The sequence below is a fragment of the Pinus tabuliformis genome, chromosome 5_2, assembly GCF_031772625.1.
Source record: "Pinus tabuliformis cultivar Carrire ecotype Pingquan chromosome 5_2, CPIR1, whole genome shotgun sequence".
Taxonomy (NCBI): Eukaryota; Viridiplantae; Streptophyta; class Pinopsida; order Pinales; family Pinaceae; genus Pinus; species Pinus tabuliformis.
In genome coordinates this window covers 209,723,953-209,738,962 of record NC_142306.1, presented here as the reverse complement: position 1 = coordinate 209,738,962, position 15,010 = coordinate 209,723,953, and the positions used below count along the sequence as shown (strand labels likewise).

At 39.5% G+C, this 15,010-nt stretch overlaps 2 pseudogenes across 5 annotated transcripts; both read left to right on the top strand.

Moving 5' to 3' along the window:
- The first annotated feature begins 269 nt into the window (after window positions 1-269).
- Window positions 270-5,248, top strand: LOC149158294 (UDP-glycosyltransferase 72B1 pseudogene; annotated as a pseudogene). Of its 5 annotated transcripts, none has more exons than XR_016261674.1 (4): window positions 270-653; window positions 2,030-2,488; window positions 2,907-3,095; window positions 3,259-5,248. The product of XR_016261674.1 is annotated as a UDP-glycosyltransferase 72B1 pseudogene, transcript variant X3 (transcript). The 5 variants fall into 5 exon arrangements; XR_016261672.1 differs by having other exon boundaries at window positions 2,030-2,523; XR_016261676.1 differs by lacking the exon at window positions 2,030-2,488.
- A 7,432-nt stretch (window positions 5,249-12,680) lies between these two features.
- On the top strand, window positions 12,681-14,495 carry LOC149158293 (UDP-glycosyltransferase 72B1 pseudogene; annotated as a pseudogene).
- The last annotated feature ends 515 nt before the right edge of the window (window positions 14,496-15,010 follow it).

Genomic DNA, 15,010 nt, shown 5'->3' with positions numbered 1-15,010 from the left:
AATTCACTATTTTTATAGTGATTTTTTTAAATTTAATTTGATTTTTCATTTTTAGGTCAATAGGTCTTTTTATGCATCAACAATCGTCAACACTTTTACCTTGTTTCGTTAGATTCGGTGAGCTTCTTTCGACCGTTGATTTAAGGTGAGCTTCTTTCGACCGTTGATTTAAAATGTCATCTGACAAACATGCACTACACTTTAACTGCGTTTTCCAAATATCAATTGAATTGCCTTCTTTTTACGTCCAAGTTCCACTGTGCATTGAACCTGACCCTGTTATGCAAAAACTCTGTATCCATTAGTACCGAAAGATTATTCGGAAAATATTCCCCTGTAAATATCTCTCCATTCTGTAAATGAATGGACGAGAGGGAGGTCGACTGTTGACCTGCGGCGGAGTGTAATTCAGCGTTCGAGGTCGAGGGTTTGACTCTCGTTAGACGTCATGACGGACACCACAGACGATATTGCTAAGGAGATCTCATCCCAGGCCTTCGAGGACGACATCCGTCTGCTTGGCAGTCTTCTTAACGATGTAGAGATGAATTTTTCCAATCCCCGCAGAACAGAAATTAAGTCTTCCAAAGCAAGGATCTCGGCAGCTCCTTGTGGGGGAGCTCGTAGGGTTTGATCGCCAGTTGCAAAACCATGTGAGTCTGGTTTCGTTTCCTCTGTTCATGGCTTAGTTGTTCATTCATTATTAATATATAAATATATTTTTTAATGCTTGTTCTTTAATTAGAATAATTTAATTTGACGAATTTCGTCCACTTTGTTTTCGGAACCCTGTAACCTGCAATTATTTGATTATATTACTGTCTTTGGATTCGAACCCTATAACCTGCAATTTATTTATTTGATCCTAGATTTGAACCATTTAACCCGCATTTTATTTATTTGATTCCAGATTCGAACCCTGTAAACCCTGTAACCTACAATTATTTGAATTGACTACTTTATCTTCGGATTTGAGCCCTGTATCTGCAAAGCGGAAACACATGTTCTGCTACTATTCACCATTCGTCGTCCCTACCTATTCGAAGCTATTGCTTCCGTTTTTTGGAACGATAATGGTCACCACCTGTGTAGGATTGTGGTATTCAAATCTTGCTGTCTATGTTATGGATATTTGGTGGATACAGGAATTTTTTGGCTGAAATCTGGGGTACCGAGGTTCGCGCGCTTAAATCAAGCTAGGGTATATGTTGCAGTTTCTAAGATGAGTCATATTAGACAAACCTCCTTTGAATTTGCCGGGCGGCTGATAGGACTCTAGCGGGTTGTTTCGAAATTGCGTAGCCGTTCGACAATTTCGTCAATTTTCGTTAAATTCTGGTGGAAGTTATCTAGAATTGGTAAATGCTGCAAAATATCAATAAAATACCTAATAAATTTTGTGAAATCTTGATGGTTTTTATAAATTTGATCTTCTTCCCCTCCGTTTGTTAGTACATAATACGAATTTACCGCATTTTCGTCCGTGTCTTTTACTATCAATAAATTGTCTCACAAAATGGTTAAACTTTACACTATATTTGAATGTATGAATTTTTCGATAGGGTTTGGAGGATATCAACTGGTCATTTACAAATTTAATATATCTTTGCCTAATATTGTCGGCTTGTTAGATAATTTGAATTTCGCAGAAGGTTCGTTAAAACGGATTCTTATATTTAAGAACAACTTAATTTTAAAAAAGTTGTAAACACAGAGTATGAAATTACTCTGCGACGTGGATTTCTATGGACCTTGTGTTCGCAGGGCAGAATCTTGGAATTTTTTTAACATTTGTCGTTTGGTTAATAAATTTCTAGTTTTTAAAATAAAATATATCAAATCCCTGGAAATTTAGAAAATTTTGCAATATTTTTGCCAAATCTTTATAGTGAATATTTTTGGGATTACAAAGATTTATCAAAGTTTGTACATTTATAACAAACATATGGTTCCTAAGGTTTTCTCTGATCTCATTTTACTGGGAAAGCGAAGTTGATCACAAACACCAGTTTGTGATTTCATTGTGCAGGAAATTTTGATCATATAGACGAGTTGGACAGTTCTTGTTTTGGGTATCTTAAATAACGGGAAATTTGTAGCTCAAACCTCATGGATTTTGGACATATTTGACTCGCTCTGCTGACGCATTTGGGAATTCTTCATTGAAGAATTTTTGCTGAGAATATGATGGCAACTACTTCTATGCCTATGCGTTCACCCCCTTCACCATCCCCATCGGGGTATCAAACTACTGACAGTGAACAGTCACCTGCACAATCTGGCCATCAATCTTCAGCATCCTTGTCACCTCTTCAGTCCACATCAGAGTCCAGCAGCAATAATGAAGCCACCTTGCTTGGCACGTATTTCAACCAAGACTGGTTGTTTTGCTTGTGGCGCCGATCAAGGTTTCAGGATATATAATTGTGATCCTTTCGAAGAAACTTTCAGAGGAGGAATTGACATAGTTGAGATGCTATTCAGGAGGGTAATACAATTCAGAATTTGTGATTATTTAATATGGTTAGTTTGAATATTTGTGATTATGTCAATTCAGAATTTGTGATTATTTAATATTGTTAGTTTGAATATTTGTGATTATTTCTGTTATCGGCAGCTTTCATTTTTTATGAGTGAAATACATATAATATCTATATATGCATTTTTTTTTACCATTTTTCCAATTTTCATACTATTTTTCTAATTTAAAAAATCTATCAGATTTTTTTTTTTTCACTTTTTAGGGCAACTGCTAATACACGCACGATGCATTTTACACGCACAATGAACCATATTAGATGGTAGGTTTTTTTATTTAATTTGTATGATATTTTTTATTTAATAAGTAGATTTTCAGATTGTAAGTATATGTAAATTCCCCGGTGCCCACTATTGTTATCTTTTAGGGGTCACAGGGTCGATCCTGGTGCAGTGAAAGATCTTTGATGTGTGTGGAGGAGCTGAAGTCACAGTCTCCGTCCGGAGAGAGTGCTGCCCAGGCGATGAAGACAGCTAGTCACGATCAACAGAGAAAAGCCATGCAGTTAACGGTCACGTCGCGCGGTAGGGGACCTAAGAGGCACACTGAGATATTGGTAAGCATGGCGTTTCTGTCTGTAGTGGAAGCTTGCATTTACTTTTTAGATTCTGTTGAGGGGTTTGATTTTTGTTGTGTGGTTTTCCGCTTAAAAAATATTCCATTTCCAATAAATACACGTTTATAACCGCAATTAATCACTGGAATATATACATGTCTAGGAGAGCAATTAATCACTGTGGCACTAACCGACGAGGCGGTGGTATTTTCGTCATTGGTGACAAAAGAAGTGGAATGCGTGGAGCCTGGAGGAGTAGGACCACAAATGGCAGATTCTACCTTATCTTTCTATCTTTAATCCCTCGGCCTGCAGATGACACCTCTATATTATTGGCTCCTCTATTCGCTATCCTACGTTTTATCATGTTGCTTCCACCTCTATTGCTTGTCATCTACACTCAATTTCCATGGAAAGCCCAAAGACTGATCATGTGGTCATCTTTCCCTGCGCAGGAATGGGACATCTAATCCCTACGGCCGAGCTCGCCATGGACCTCTCGGGCCGTCATGGACTGAAGATCACCTTCATTACCTGCAAATGGATGTTCTCCCCTCGTCTCATGGATATTTATGCGCAACGCATCTTGTCCTCCGGTCTCGATATCACCTTAGTCCAGTTGCCCGAAGTAGAGATAGAAGGCGCAGAACACATGAGGATTGAAACTCGCTTGTCGAAGCTTTTGGAGAAATCAAAAGGATCAGTTGAAAGTGCTCTCAGATCACTCGTCCACTCTTCCTCGCCCGTCTCTGCTTTCATCACTGATATTTTCTGCACCACCATGTTCGATGTGGCTGCCGACCTCCGGATACCCACATACGTATTCTTCACTTCCACCGCTTCTGTGCTGTCCGTCCTGCTATCTATGCCGAGGCTTCTCTCTGACACTGAAGTTTCATTTAAGGACTCAGATTTTGCTGTAGAGGTACCAGGTGTCCCGCCAATCCCTGCTAGAGATCTGCCGCATCCCCTTATGGACAGGTCCAATGAAGCCTTCTACTGGTTCGTGCATCATTGCTCGCGCCTGTGGGAAGTCGAGGGGATTCTGATAAACACATTCGAGGAGCTGGAGACTGAAGCGATCAAAGCTCTCGTACAAGGAAAGATAATCAATCCCACTCATATTGATCGAATGCCCTGTTTTTATCCAGTTGGGCCGGTCATATCATCGTCGCCACTTGAATATAATGACGAAATTGTTGAAAACGGAAGGGTGGATTGCGTCAGGTGGTTAGACAACCAACCGCCTTCGTCAGTTGTGTTTGTTTCCTTTGGAAGCGGAGCCGCGCTGCCGAAGGAGCAGGTGACCGAACTAGCTGCGGGACTGGAACAAAGCGGGCATCGCTTCCTTTGGGTGCTGCGTAGTCCGTCCAGCAGCCATCTGTCCATAGAGGAAACAGATATTTCCCAACTGCTACCCGAGGGATTCGAGAGTCGAACCAGGGACCGAGGACTTGTTGTTGCTTCATGGGCGCCTCAGATTGCTGTTCTTTCTCACCCATCCACCGGAGGTTTCATCTCTCACTGTGGTTGGAACTCTACCCTAGAGAGCATCTCACGTGGAGTGCCCATGATCTGTTGGCCTCTCTTTGCGGAACAGAGGTTTAACATGTTTCTTCTGGTTAATGAGTTTAAGGCGGCAATTGAAGTAAAAATGGAAGGCGATGGATTTGTAAAGAGAGAGGAAGTGGAAAGAGCAGTTAGGGAGTTGATGGGTGGAGACGTCGGCATGAGGGTAAGGCAAAGAGCGAGAGAATTGAAGAAGAAGTCTATGGCTGCGTTGGGAGAAGGGGGCAGTTCATACACAGCCATGGACGCTGTAGTCTCTGAATGGACAACGAATGCAAAACCCTAGGGTGACAACTAGAATGGCCAATTCTGTAGTAAGGCGATCATCACTGAACTGTAAGATATTGCATAGTAAAAAGCATTTTTGGATTAAGATATGTTTTCTTAGGTTACATGAAGATGATGAAGATTCAGCTTTATGCAAAATATTTTGATGCAACTTCATAAAGCAACGGAGCTGTGAAGCCATGAAGTTGCAATCCTTGTTCTGTAAATATTCTCAAGGCAAATAAGTTTAGTAGTTGTTGTATATCATATAATTTTGTTCTTCTATTTTTCTAAATATAGAATTAATATTTATATAATATTTGTTCTCTGAACCGTTACTCTTCTCCTCCGGAGGGTTTTCTAAAATTAAACTTTTGCCTTCAAAGGCAATCGCAATCCGGGTGATGTTGGGTATATGGGGATAATTAGAGATTGGATTTGTTAGCAATAATGAAGTTGAATTCACTGCTTTCGAGAAGGGCTTCTCTTAGCCAAAAGGGAACGATATAAGAAAGAAGGTCATCAAGGGTCTAGTAGGTCTAGTAGTGAGAAGGTGAGCTACAAATGGAGACAAATGGATTTCAGATGATTAGTATGTTACTAAGTATAGTTTGGATAATGTATAGATGAGTATAGTTGGGATAATCAATTTTGTTATGTATAGATGAGTAGTAGGATGTTTTTGTTTTTATGTTATAGGTTTATTGCTAGTAGAAGGCATACTAGGAGGCACAAATACACTCAGGGTTAGGTTATATAGTTTTGTTAAATATTTTCAGATTATTTAGATTTTTGATGGCTTATAATGTTGCCATATGGCCAATCAACCTAGTTTCCAAATAGGTAAGTTGAAGCTATTTAATGGTGGATAATATTTTATGATACCTACTTAATTTTTAAAATGGAATAAAAAAGATCTATGAAACTTACAAAAAAATTATTTATAATATATTTTTATAGTTATCTTCACAAAATAATTTAAAATTAATTTTTATATTTAAAAATACTAATAAAGTGTCAATGATTTGTGGCAACAACAATTTTTTTTTGGATAAATATATTAAAATTGATTTAATAATCATTTTCTTTAACCTATTTATTAAAAGATAAAAGCAATTGAGATTTTACATAGTACACACTTTCTCTCTCACACATATAAACAAGCTACAGATCTTTTTCTAATATAATTTGCATCCATACATCCATAATTTCTTCTATCATTTTATAATATTTTTAATTTTTAATTCATAAATTTTTAATTTTCACATTTTTTTTAAATATTATAGCTTAATTATATTTGAAATAAAATTTTATATTTAATTTAAGGAGTCTTGGTTAAAGATTGATCGGGTGCTTTGTTAAGGCACTCCTTGATGTGAAGTCCTCTTGGATAAACAATGATCAAGTGCTTTCTTAAGGTCATGATTGGGGTAATATATTGGACATGATGAAGATGTAGTCCCACCAAGATTACAAAAAAAATGCACAGGGTCTTGGATGGACTCCAGTGCTCTCTTAAGACGCTCCATATTGGACACGATGAAGATGTAATAAATTATGTTTACCAAATATTAATGCTTCTTGTTTATGGTGTTCTTATCCATAATATAAAATAAAATTGATATTCAATCATTGCTAATGTGATTTGTTGGAAAGCTTACTACAAAAATAAATATGGATCACAAAAGCCTAAGATCAAATAAAATAAAATTATTTTGACTTTTTTAGTAAATTTTATTAATTGAAAAATTTAGCAATTACAAATTAGTGTTCAAAATTACAGTAGTCTCTCATGTCACATTGTACTTTGTTAATTTATGTGTGAAATTGTAAAAATAAATATTAATAGGATTTATTATGCATTTATAGACTTTGTTATTGTCTCATTAAGATTGTTTGTCTTAAATAATTATTTAGATAATATTATTTAAGAATACATTCAAACTGTTGAGCTATATTGTATTCCTATAAATACATATTGATGTTGGTAAGATGAACGTTAGAGATTGTCTAGAATGTTGTCAGCTTCCACCATTCCTGCACCCATATGGCATGCCCTTAGGATATCAAAGCCCTTGCATGTGGAATGAGTGTAATAATATGGAGACACTGATGTTGACCAGTTAAGAGAAATATATACTCTTGGCTTCCAATTGCTTTAGCTTTTGTAAAATGGAAGAAATACTCCTAGGAACTCTCGGAATGAATAAAATGCTCGCTTCCTTGTTCATATTGAGGACATCATAGTGGAGTATATTATGATCAACCAAGTGTTCATGAGGTAATTTGTATAAATATGTTGATTCATTTGAAGTAAGGGAATACAATTTTTTTAAAAATGGAAAATCCTCTTGCATAACAATATTTAAATGAATCAAACAAGTTAGTTAGGTCAAATACTGTTAATTGGAAGTTCAAGATTCAAACCTTTTTGGAAGGGGAAAATGTTTGGCCCATTGTATTTGGACATGAAGACAAGACTTTGCCCCCACAAACATGCTTCAAGATTGAGAGTGCTACGAGAGTGAATAAAAAGTACTTAGAATGTCCATGAAAGACAATATTATTTCGCATATCAAAGACTACGAGATGCCCAAGAAGAGAGGGAATACCCTTAAAGGTTTGTATGAAACAACTAATAAAAACATAGTTTTATTATTAAAAAGGAAATTTATTTCAATGAAAATGGAGTAGAATGAGAATGTAAATAACTTTATTCCTAGAATTAAAGCTTTGAAAGACAAAATGGGTGATATCGGGGAAAATATATCAAGCACAAATGTGGTAACTGTAATGTTGAATGGTATGTTAGAAGAATATTAGATATTTATTACAAGTCTTATAGCTTGAGAAATAACTCCTATATCTGATGAACTCACAAGTACTCTTCTACAAAAGGAATAACAATGGAAATATATTAATTGAAAGTCTCATAATTAAGAGTTGGTGTTGATGGTGAAAAGGAAACCACCTTCTAGAGGAAAGCCATGGGAAATAGTAAGGGAAGTAAATCATCATATGTAAAGCCACCATATGCAAAGCCACATTAAGGTATAACGCCACTAAAGTTTGATGCTAATGTTAAAAGGAATGAAGTATGTTATTACTATGGAAAGTTTACACATTGTTCTAGAGATTGTTTTAAAATGAAGTATCATGAGTCCCAAAGTAGAAAAAAAGGGCATATTAGTTATCTTTTTAATAGAGGAGAAACAATGAATGATGACTTCAATAACACCATATTATTTATTTCAGATGTTATCCTCTGCACTGTGACAAATGACTCAAATGCATGGTTTATTGATTATGGTGCATCCATTTAATGTGATGTAATAAGGATTGGTTTGAAAATTATCATGAAACGAACGATGATGCTAATATATATGTTGGGGATGATCACTTAGATCAAATTAAATGATATGATAATGTATCTGTAACATTACCAAATGGTTTTATTAAACAAATTCAAAATGTCATGCATGTGTTTGGTATAAATAAGAACTCAATCTCAGTTTCTTCTGTAAGAAATCAAGATTTGGAGGTAAAATTTGTATAATCACATTGTGTAGAAATTTCTCATTTCCCACCCCGGTTTTCAGTTTCTCTTTATTTTTCCCATATAGTTAAATGCCCTTTCCCATAACCATACATTTAACAAGCTGGAAAAAATAAATTTGCTGAAAACATAAATTCTGGAAATTTTGCAGAATGTTGGAAATTGCAGAAATAAAAATCAGCAGTAATAAACAACTATTAAAACACATTTAAACACTGAGATTTTTGGTCAATGTGACCCTCGAAAAACCCCCTACAACTCTTGGGGAAAACCAATTTGAGAGTTCTTCTTTTTTCTGGAAAATGCCTTTTACAGTAAGAGAAATATTAAGCAAAAATCAGCAAGCAAACTTTTACAACTTATCTCAGCCTTGCTGAAACTTTGCCCTGCTGAAACTCCGCTGCTGAAACTCCGCAGCTCACTGTCCAGAAATCTCCATTGCTCTCTTGCTCTCCTTCTCTCAATCTGCTCATGAAAGAATGAATGACCTTTTCCTCCTTTTCCTCCTTTAATCTAACCCCAAGTGACTTTTGGGTGATCCCTAAATCCAATGGCTGAAATAGATTGAGATCTAAGGTTGAGATTAAATGCTCATTTAAATCTCACTTTTTATTTTTAATTCACCCCACTTTAATAAAGACCCACTTAGTCATTTATTTCCAAAGTCACTTTTCCTTTCTAATTTTTCATTGACTTTATAAAAGTCACTTTAAAATCAGACTTAGTAACTTTATCACTTAAAGTCACTTTTAAATTAGATTTAACTTTATAAAATTATAAAGTCACTTTAGGAGAAAAATTAAATTCTTTTGGACACTTTTTCCTAGGCCAAGGATCAAAGCCTAAGGGAACCACCTATCCTCCGGTACCAAATTTCAACACTCCCTCTTACCGAGGAAGGTGTTCTTCACCACACCCATCTTGTCTCTGAAGTAGACATGCTTGCCCCGTGGTAAGACTTTGGTAAGAATATCTGCAACCTGCTCATCAGTGGAAATATACTCAAGATTCACAGCTCCCTTCTGAACATAGTCTCTGATGAAATGATATTTGATCCCGATATGCTTTGACCTGTCATGAAATACTGGATTTTCCGTGAGTTTAATGCAACTCTGATTATCACAGTAAATCACTGAAGGTCTCAACGGCTCACCAAATAAGCCAAACAACATCTTGCGAAGCCAGATGGCCTCACAACTAGCTAGACTGGCTGCCATATACTCTGCTTCCGCTGAACTCAGTGCTACTGACTGCTGTTTTCGGCTGAACCATGACACTACTGCTGAACCCAACCCAAAACAACACCCTGAAGTGCTCTTCCTATCAGAAGCACAACCCGCCCAATCAGAATCAGTGTATCCTGCCAATCTCACTCCATCTCCCTGCCTGTAGTCCAGACCATAATCCACTGTCCCCTGCAAGTACCGCAAAATGTGTTTTGCAGCCACCCAGTGAACCTTCCTAGGCTCACACATAAACTGATTCATCGTGTTGACTGCAAAACAGATATCTGGTCTAGTGTTGACCAAATACATCAAGGAACCAATCAGCTGCCTGTACAATGTGGGATCCACCAACTCGGAATCCGAAGCATGAAGCTTCTTCCAGTTGGTGATCATCGGTGTCGACATGGGTCTACAATCCTCCATGTGGAATCTGCTAAGGATGTCCACAATATACTCCCCATGCGCTAGGAAGAAATGCCCCTCCTCCTGCCACATCTCCAAGCCCAAAAAGTAATGCATCAAGCCGATGTCCTTCATCTCAAACTCCGTCACAAGATCTCTCTTGCAGTGCTCTATGAGTCTCTTTGCACCTGTAATGACCAAGTCATCCACATACAACACCAGAATGAGAGGCTCCTCACCAATCACAATAAAGTAAAGGTTCGGATCTGCCTCACTCTTTGTGAAACCCATCCCCTGCAAATATGTATCTATCCTGGAGTACCAAGCTCTGGGAGCTTGCTTCAGGCCATAAAGGGCCTTCTTTAGTCTACACACATGGGACTCCTTCCCATGCACCTCACAGCCCGGTGGTTGCTCAATGTACACCTCCTCCTGTATGAAGCCATTGAGAAATGCAGTCTTCACATCCATCTGGTGGATCTTACAACCCATCTCTGCTACTATCGATATAATGGAGCGGGTCGAAGTATATTGAGCCACGGGAGCGAAGGTCTCCTCATAATCAACTCCCTCTACCTGGGAGAACCCTCTAGCCACAAACTTTGCTTTGAATTTCTCAATGCTGCCATCTGCAGCATGCTTTACCTTGTAAAGCCATCTGGAAGTAACCACGGATTTGCCCTCAGGCCTCGACACCACCTCCCAAACATCATTCTTCATGATAGAAGAATACTCCTCCTGCATGGCCTCTCTCTAGACCTGCTAGCTAGCTGCCTCCTCATAGCTAGAAGGATCAGAGTCAAGGATGCTGGTAACCATCGCCATATAGCTACAAAACCTCTCAGGTGGTCTACGCTCTCTGACCGGCCTCTTTGGCTCAGCAACAGATGTGGCATCTCTCAAGGTGTCCTGAAGCCACTTGGGCTTCCTCTTCCCTGAGCGCACTTCTCCCACCAGAGAATGAAACTCCTCCTCCTCATCATCATCAGGAGCCTAAACTCCTGACTGTCTGTCTACTGTCCTCCTGCCTGCACCTGAACCTGTAGAAGCTGAGGTACCGTGTGAACTGTCCATTAGTGGACTCCCTAGTGAACTGCTCTATGAACTGCTCTGCATGCTGCCCGGAGCACCACCCCTCTGGCTCGGCGAGCCACTGCTCACTGACGGACCTGACATCCTCATAGATGTACCTCCTGATCCTACTGATCCCTGCCCACTGGATCCCTGCGACTGACTCAACTGTTGCTGAGGGTCTGGCTGATCCAGATATTCTAACTCCCGTGACCTCCTAAAGGCCCTGTCCTCCTCGAACTTCACATCCCGTCTGACAACAACTCTCCTCTGCGCAGGAATGTAAATCCGAAAGGCCTTTGAGGTCTCACTGTAGCCCACAAAGATACCCTTCTCTGCAGTGGGCTCTAGTTTGGTCCTCTTCTCCTTGGGTATATAGGAGTATGTAATGCATCCAAAGATATGAAGATGACCAATATCAGGCTTCTTCCCAAAGAAAGCCTCCTCCGGAGTCATGTGCCCCAAGGCACGATGCGGACTCTTGTTCTGCAAGTAAACAACTGTGTTGCAGGCCTACAACTTGTCACCATCTTCATTCTTAATTCTCCATCTTGTCACCATGAACTACACTATTCTCTATCTTATAGTAACTATAAACCACACTAGATGTTAGCTCTTTCATTTACTCTAATGCCTAAATATGATTCTCCATGTTATCCTTACAATAAAAACCACACTATCGGACACTTCCAATATAATTTTTACCCCCAACATTTCCTATTATTCAAAATTTATGTGATTAAATGAATTAAACACGTGGCATTCTCACAATCCAAGCATCAACGTTTTTACACTTTTTTCAACTTTCGTCACGTCTCCCGCTCACTGCCCGGCTGCGAGTGTGGATCAAACTGCGCAGCGCATTTTATATCTATCGTAAAATGTTCAGGGAGTGAACATCGATTTTCAGATTGTAAGTATATGTAAATTCCCCGGTGCTCACTATTGTTATCTTTTAGGGGTCACAGGGTCGATCCTGGTGCAGTGAAAGATCTTTGATGTGTGTGGAGGAGCTGAAGTTACAGTCTCCGGTCCGGAGAGAGTGCTGCCCAGGCGATGAAGACAGCTAGTCACGATCAACGGAGAAAAGCCATGCAGGTAACGGTCACGTCGCGCGGTAGGGGACCTAAGAGGCACACTGAGATATTGGTAAGCATGGCGTTTCTGTCTGTAGTGGAAGCTTGCATTTACTTTTTAGATTCTGTTGAGGGGTTTGATTTTTGTTTTGTGGTTTTCCGCTTAAAAAATATTCCATTTCCAATAAATACACGTTTATAACCGCAATTAATCACTGGAATATATACACGTCTAGGAGAGCAATTAATCACTGTGGCACTAACCGACGAGGCGGTGGTATTTTCGTCCTTGGCGACAAAAGAAGTGGAATGCGTGGAGCCTGGAGGAGTAGGACCACACATGGCAGACTCTACCTTATCTTTCTATCTTTAATCCCTCGGCCTGCAGGTGACACCTCTATATTATTGGCTCCTCTATTAGCTCACCTACGTTTGATCATATTGCTTCCACCTCTATTGCTTATCATCTACACTCAATTTCCATGGAAAGCCCAAAGACTGATCATGTGCTCATCTTTCCCTGCGCAGGAATGGGACATCTAATCCCTACGGCCGAGCTCGCCATGGACCTCTCGGGCCGTCATGGACTGAAGATCACCTTCATTACCTGCAAATGGATGTTCTCCCCTCGTCTCATGGATATTTATGCGCAACGCATCTTGTCCTCCGGTCTCGATATCACCTTCGTCCAGTTGCCCGAAGTAGAGATAGAAGGCGCAGAACACATGAGGATTGAAACTCGCTTGTCGAAGCTTTTGGAGAAATCCAAAGGATCAGTGGAAAATGCTCTCAGATCCCTCGTCCACTCTGCCTCTCCCGTCTCTGCTTTCATCACTGATTTTTTCTGCTCCACTATGTTCGATGTGGCCGCCGAGCTCCGCATACCCACATACGTATTCTTCACTTCCCCCGCTTCTGTGCTTTCAGTCCTGCTATCTATACCGAGGCTTCTCTCTGACACTGAAGTTTCATTTAAGGACTCAGATTTTGCAGTAGAGGTACCAGGTGTCCCGCCAATCCCTGCTAGAGATATGCCGGATCCACTTATGGACAGGTCCAATGAAGCCTTTTACTGGTTCGTGCATCATTTCTCGCGCCTGTGGGAAGTCGAGGGGATTCTGATAAACACATTCGAGGAGCTGGAGACTGAAGCGATCAAAGCTCTCGTACAAGGAAAGATAATCAATCCCACACATATTGATCGAATGCCCCGTTTTTATGCAGTTGGGCCGGTCATATCATCGTCGCCACTTGAATTCAACGACGAAATTGTTGAAGACGGAGGGGTGGATTGCGTCAAGTGGTTAGACAACCAACCGCCTTCGTCAGTTGTGTTTGTTTCCTTTGGAAGCGGAGCCGCTCTGCCGAAGGAGCAGGTGGCCGAACTAGGTGCGGGACTGGAACAAAGCGGGCATCGCTTCCTTTGGGTGCTGCGTAGTCCGTCCAGCAGCTATCTGTCCATAGAGGAAACAGATATTTCCCAACTGCTACCCGAGGGATTCGAGAGTCGAACCAGGGACCGAGGACTTGTTGTTGCTTCATGGGCGCCTCAGATTGCTGTTCTTTCTCACCCATCCACCGGAGGTTTCATCTCTCACTGTGGTTGGAACTCTACCCTAGAGAGCATCTCACGTGGAGTGCCCATGATCTGTTGGCCTCTTTTTGCGGAACAGAGGTTTAACATGTTTCTCCTGGTTAATGAGTTTAAGGCGGCAATTGAAGTAAAAATGGAAGGCGATGGATTTGTAAAGAGAGAGGAAGTGGAAAGAGCAGTTAGGGAGTTGATGGGTGGAGACGTCGGCATGAGGGTAAGGCAGAGAGCGAGAGAATTGAAGGAGAAGTCTATGGCTGCGTTGGGAGAAGGGGGCAGTTCATACACAGCCATGGACGCTGTAGTCTCTGAATGGACAACGAATGCAAAACCCTGGGGTGACAACTAGATTTCGAATGGCCAATTCTGTAGTAAGGCGATCATCACTGAACTGTAACATATTGCATAGTAAAAAGCATTTTTGGATTAAGATATGTTTTCTTAGGTTACATGAAGATGATGAAGATTCAGCTTTATGCAAAATATTTTGATGCAACTTCATAAAGCAACGGAGCTGTGAAGCCATGAAGTTGCAATCCTTGTTCTGTAAATATTCTCAAGGCAAATAAGTTTAGTAGTTGTTGTATATCATATAATTTTGTTCTTCTATTTTTTCTAAATATAGAATTAATATTTATATAATATTTGTCTTCTCTGAACCGTTACTCTTCTCCTCCGGAGGGTTTTCTAAAATTAAACTTGTGCCTTCAAAGGTAATCGCAATCCGGGTGATGTTGGGTATATGGGGATAATTAGAGATTGGATTTGTTAGCAATAATGAAGTTGAATTCACTGCTTTCGAGAAGGGCTTCTCTTAGCCAAAAGGGAAGGATATAAGAAACTGGTAATAAAAAATTGAATTTAAAGGTCCAGTTGTGAGAAGGTCATCAAGGGGAAGGTGAGCTACAAATGGATACAAATGGATTTCAGATGATTAGTATGTTACTAAGTATAGTTTGGATAATCAATTTTGTTAGGTATAGATGAGTATAGTTTGGATAATCAATTTTTTTTATGTATAGATGAGTAGTAGGATGTTTTTGTTTTTATGTTATAGGTTTATTGCCAGTAGGAGGCACAAACACACTCACTGTTAGGCTATATAGTTTTCTTAAATATTTTCAGATTATTTAGATTTTTGATGGCTTATAATGTTG